This window comes from Macrobrachium rosenbergii, chromosome 55, assembly GCF_040412425.1.
Source record: "Macrobrachium rosenbergii isolate ZJJX-2024 chromosome 55, ASM4041242v1, whole genome shotgun sequence".
Classification (NCBI taxonomy): Eukaryota; Metazoa; Arthropoda; class Malacostraca; order Decapoda; family Palaemonidae; genus Macrobrachium; species Macrobrachium rosenbergii.
Window position 1 is genome coordinate 71,821,593 of NC_089795.1, and position 6,000 is coordinate 71,827,592.

A 6,000-nucleotide genomic window follows, 5' to 3' on the forward strand; every position below is an offset into this window, starting at 1 on the left:
TATATATATATATATATATATATATATATATATATATATATATATATCGGGTAAAAAGAAACAAGTAGACTCTCTCTCTCTCTCTCTCTCTCTCTCTCTCTCTCTCTCTCTCTCTCTCTCTCTCTATATCTATATCTCTATATATCTATATATATATATATATATATATATATATATATATATATATATATATATATGTGTGTGTGTGTGTGTGTGTGTGTAGCGCAAGACCTAATGTGAAATACAAGCAAAGTCAAATTTGTTAAGACAGACAGTATGACTGCGTGCCGAGATCTTGGGAATGAGTCCTACAAGATACTCTGACGTCATTTTTTTTTTTTTGTAATGTAAACTCTTATCAGTCTTCAAGACGTGGAGTTATGAAGTCTTAATTTAGGATTCACCTCAAGTGTCCAGTCGTTTTAAAGCACAAGTCACCATTTCCTTGTTGCTGGCTGATTTTGAATATTTGTATAATATGTTCATTTGTTTCTTATTTTCATCTGCATTTTGACATAAAGTCTTTTCTCTTGGTTTTTATTTTCCTTTTTCGCATACGGAAGTATTTTTCTGATATTTTGTGCTAATTCCACACTAATAATAATAATAATAATAATAATAATAATAATAATAATAATAATAATAATAATAATAATAATAATAAGAACTCGAGGATAAAACTCCTTCACTAGATGACGTTGGTTAGTAAATTTGTCTATAAATATGCAATGTGAGTTGAAGGAGTTGTTTTATGATAACATGTTCAAGGCCCATGCGTTCTTTGCACAACAGCTTGAGTGTTAAGAAGGTTTGCTTTAGAAAGTGCGTTTAAACATTCAGCCATCATAAAATGAAACGGGGAATGCTAATCGTAAAAAACAAACAGTTCCTCCGCAGGAGGATTTTCATTTGCTCATAGATTTTTTTCTTATTTTCCAGGTGCATCCAGAAAAAGAAATAATCTAAAACATTTTCGTGTCATGTGATTACTAGTGTAAAAAATCGTTTGATGGAGATGTTGTTACTCTCTAAGAAGCTGATACCTGAATTAACACCTAGAAATTACATTCCAAGATCACGAAGAACGCAACAGCTGAATTCTCATTTGTTAATTGATTGATTGACTATGAAATTTAGGTCTTGATAAAAGAAATTAAATTTCCTAATGAGTTATGTGGCACAACTGTGTACTGTTAATACTAAGCAACACTTCCAAGAGCTACTTTGAGAAAGTTTAATACATTAATTAAGTGATAACAACAATGTAGCCACAAGTTTGATTGTCAAAGTATATACCCCCAGACAGTTGCCAGACACTTCGTCTCCTCTTCGTCATACTCCACACTGTTTGTAAAAAAAAAAAAAAAAAAAAAAAAACGCAAACATGCATTTGTTACATTTTAGCTGAATTGCTAGGTCCAGAGGCTCCTACAATGGTTTCTACAATGAAACTAAGGGGGAAATTTTATTTATCTCATTCATTTATTACTTGGCTCTTTTGATTAGTTTTTCGAAAAGACTTATTCGCAGGAAAAAGGAAAGAACGCAGCAATGAAGAAAAAGGTTCTTCCTCTTTCGTCAATTAAATCCTTCTCCAGTTTCTTGAATCTTTGCCAAGGTCTCTCGTGCTTCGCTGCGAACGAACTTTCTCATCTCTTTTTAATAAATTTTGAGGAATCAACGACTCTTGATAACTGTTTTACTCTAAAGGGCTCCTCTTCTTATACTGAAGCATGGTGAAAAAATAAAAATGCAGAAGAGAGAAAAGCCACAATATGTTTGACACATTTATCTTATTTTCTTGAGTTTTATTTTTGTGAGATTAAGACTGCTAGATAGAACTGTTTGCAATGCTTTTTAAAACTTTCAAATAATGTAAACGGAAGCTTAAAACCATTTTTTGAAAATACGGAACCTGGAGCACATGGTACACTCGGTTTGAATAGAAACCAGCAATAATTAAAGCTAAAACCAAATGAGGAAGGCTCTCCAATCCATTGACTCAGTTTTTAGTCTTTCTTCAGGCTGTTTCAAATGATAAGATCCTCGTCGAGAGAAATTTTAGCTTCTTGGTTTTAAACCTTAGTCTGTGCCTTAGCCTCTAAGTATGGCACGCCACGGGCTTGGCTAAAAATTCCTTGCCAGAGTGTGCCTCGAATTACGTGATTAATTACTTGATTTATCAACTTCATCACCGAAGAACATATGTTTTCTGCTCTTAGATGTATTCAGTTGTATTTTTACTTCCCTGTTTGATCTGGTCCTTACCCTATTGCGCACATGTGCATTTTTTCCTTTGGAAGTTAGCAAAACGTTCATGACATGCTGGCTTGTATCATAAGATCGTATACTTACTACGAGCATTGATAAGAAAACACCCAAATTATTAGATTGTTTATTAATAATTAAGTAAGCAAAAGCAATATGGTAATGAATTTATACATAGTAATACCCCTCTGTGTAACAACGAAGCTTTTAGAAATATTTTCGGAGCTTGGCTTGTCCTAATCAAGGGGATAGCCTCAATTTGATTTTGGTCATTACATTCGCAATGATATGGCATTCAAATCTCGTCGTGTATAAATTTTATGTTTAAACGTTTTTTATAATACTATTACACACACATAAAACCTAATGTATAGCACCATGTTGGACTCTTATTATTGAAAATATCAATCTTTTCTGTAATACTATTTTATAGCATCGGAACTGACACATATCTCTTATAGTTTATCACAGTAAGTTTTCATTATATTCTTTCTGTGTCCTTATTTTAATATTTTTCTGACGAGCACTCAGTATTTATTAACAAAACACTGTTATACCCTGAAATGTCGGCTAAACTGAACAATCTGTAAAGTAAACATACCATAAATTTCTTTCTTTGGACATTGCCAAATAAAAAGCGATAATTAGCAAATTGGAACAGTAATCCAAACGTTTATTTCATAATCATGGGACAAGCTTTGCATATGTTATTTCAGTCTCAGTGTCCAAAAATGAAGCCTTATGATTATAATTATTTTCTCTACGGAATAATAATATAATATATATATATATATATATATATATATATATATATATATATATATATATATATATATATATATATATATATATAGCAAGCCCCTTGACATGATCTTTAGACGTATTTGGGAAATTTGGTTTCAACAAACAGAAAAAAAGAAATTAAAGGGGAGGAGGATCTCGCATTAGTCATGCTTATTGTTTTCGTGCCCATGTATTTACTTTCTCCACAGTCCATATTTAGTGAATAAAAGAATGACACGTACTATCTCGTCATAATGGAAGGTCTCGAGTACATATAAAGGTCAAAAGGTCGTCATTAGTGGTCAGGCCCTTTCTAGGTTTCCTTCTCTTAAGGTCAGCTTTGGGAATGGGGAGAAAGGGACAACAAAACCTAAAAAGCCAAGATCGTTTGCCGTAATATGTTTGACTTGTCTGTCGATTACTTCTTATCTAGTCGCTTACTTAAGTATAATTTTATTGCATTTTGATATACACCGCTTCTAAGGTTCGTTTTTATCTATGTTTATATTTTACCATTCTTCTCTGTGGAAATCTTCAGGTAACTGTTTTTAGGTTCTTACATCATGAATGAGGGCCAGTTAACAGTAATACCAACAATAACTTTTTTCTATTTTTATTACACTATCAGCACAGGGTACACACCCACTGCCGTTTGGTGACTTTCATGCCACGCATAGTGGCAAGTATGCTATTACTTTTCCTTTCCCAGCACCTCGCAAGGGCGCCGCTGCCACAGGAAGAGACTAGACTGGTCTGCCATTGTGAGGGCATTTATTCCCACAGGGGTACACAAGTCTTTGCCAGACACTCTTTTATTTGGCAGTACGTTATATATTTAACATAAACTATTGGCACTTCCTAAGGGAGCAGGCACAGTGTCCTGGTTGTCAACTTACTACACTGTGGCAATAGTTGTCTTAGGAAACAGAATGATCTGACGAATGTAGTTGTCAATTACCCTGACTAAGAGAGAGAGAGAGAGAGAGAGAGAGAGAGAGAGAGGCTCATTTACTATCTAAGGATAACTATTTCAGGTAATGGTAGAATAAGAGAGTTTAGAGTTACAAAATAGGTGAAACAAGCAAGGTAGTATGGCGTGTGCAAGAGGCCGGGAGAAGATTTTAAATGTCAATGGAAGCAAAGGACAGAATGTTGAGCCAACCCTCCTTATAGAAATGAAGTGTGGATGTTGAATGTTAACGAAAGAAAAAACTGGAGTAGATGAGATGATCCGCATGTGCAGTATATGTGGTGTATGAAATTAAAAAGGAGAGAAATAGGAAAGAGTAGCGTCGGTTTTTTGAGATTATTCACTAATGTGGAAAAAATGAAGGATGACAGGTCTGTGAAGAGAGTGTACGATTTAGTATTATGAGGGAAAGGAGAGGAAGACCTAGAGAGTGCTTGATAAATGGCGCGGAAGTCATGATGGAAAGGAAAGGCCTTAGTAGCCAGAAGGGAGAGCTTTTATACAAGAATGAGGCAGTGTGAGGCGGAGGATTCGATGCACAACTTATGAACCCTGGTCACGTGGTATTAGACAACCAATGTAGAAGTTGTCTGCACAGAGTTTCGTTCATGATTCGGCATTTAATGTATGAATGCGGATGTGACCAGTGTCCTGTTTCCCGTACAACTATTCCCTGTTCGGGGAAACAGCTGAATGGTGAGAAAAGAAAAATAATAGTAATAAAATATGACTACTGTTACCCACTGCTACTATTACTACTTTTCCAGTATTACAAGTAATAATAATAATAATGAGATTAAAGTAAAATACAAGAAACCTACGGTAAAAGCATATTGTGGGCCGATGTTGTTTGAGCCAACAGAAAGTGAAGGTACGTGATTGCAATTTGCTTAGATAGATTTATTTATCCGTCCTAAGAGAGGGAATTATTTACTAATATATATATATATATATATATATATATATATATATATATATATATATATATATATATATGTGTGTGTGTGTGTGTGTGTGTGTGTGCGCGTGTGTGTGTGTGTTTGTGTAAGATGTGACGTTGGAGTAGGGTTTCGTTGTTTAATTGAAGAGAAGAAATAAAATGGAGTCGTTATCTATGCCGAAAGTAAGCCATAATAAAAATGAATGGCTAGAGATGAACAGATGCATTTCGTGCTATTTTACAAACCTTTGAATTTTTAGTGGTGGTCAAAAGTAATGTGAAAATGAGAAGATCGGAAGAAAACTGTTATATACAGGGAAAGTAAATAGCAATAGAAATTAGGGGCAAAAACACCAATGACAATCTATATAATTCTATAATAAGGGTACATGGTCATCTATTTGTTCTTTTATCTCTTCTCAAAATATAAATTCGAAATAAAAAATAAGATCTTGTTGGAACTGTCATGAGGTGGGAATCATAATGACTTACGTTATTGCCGGATTTGGACTCCCTGCGTTGAGCAGGAACCAAAACATTTAGTAAAACATTGTAATCTACGTTTCCGCTAGAGGCGAAAGGTGTAATGTGATTGCAAAGATGTTCTTTGTGAGTTTTGGAAGTATTCAGTTGCAATAATAATAATAATAATAATAATAATAATAATAATAATAATAATAATAATAATAATAATAATAATAATAATAATAATAGTAAGAGATAAAGAAGATATTGGTGATGTACCATGTTTTGGAGAGTCAAGGATTTATTTAATTTAAAGCTGAGCAGAAATACAACGAAATGGGGAAAAATTGAGTGACAAAAGTTAGTTATAATAAAATTTTAGTAAAAATAGTTCTTTTAACGTAAATAATTACGACTGATATATAAAGGAGAAAAATTTAGTGTAGAAAAATAAAGAAACATCAGTAAATAATAATGTAGGTTTGTAGAATCAGGAATAATAACAATATACGACAACTAACGGTTCCAGAATGAGTAAGAAACCGACTGAAAAGTTGGAGGATTGATTAATTTA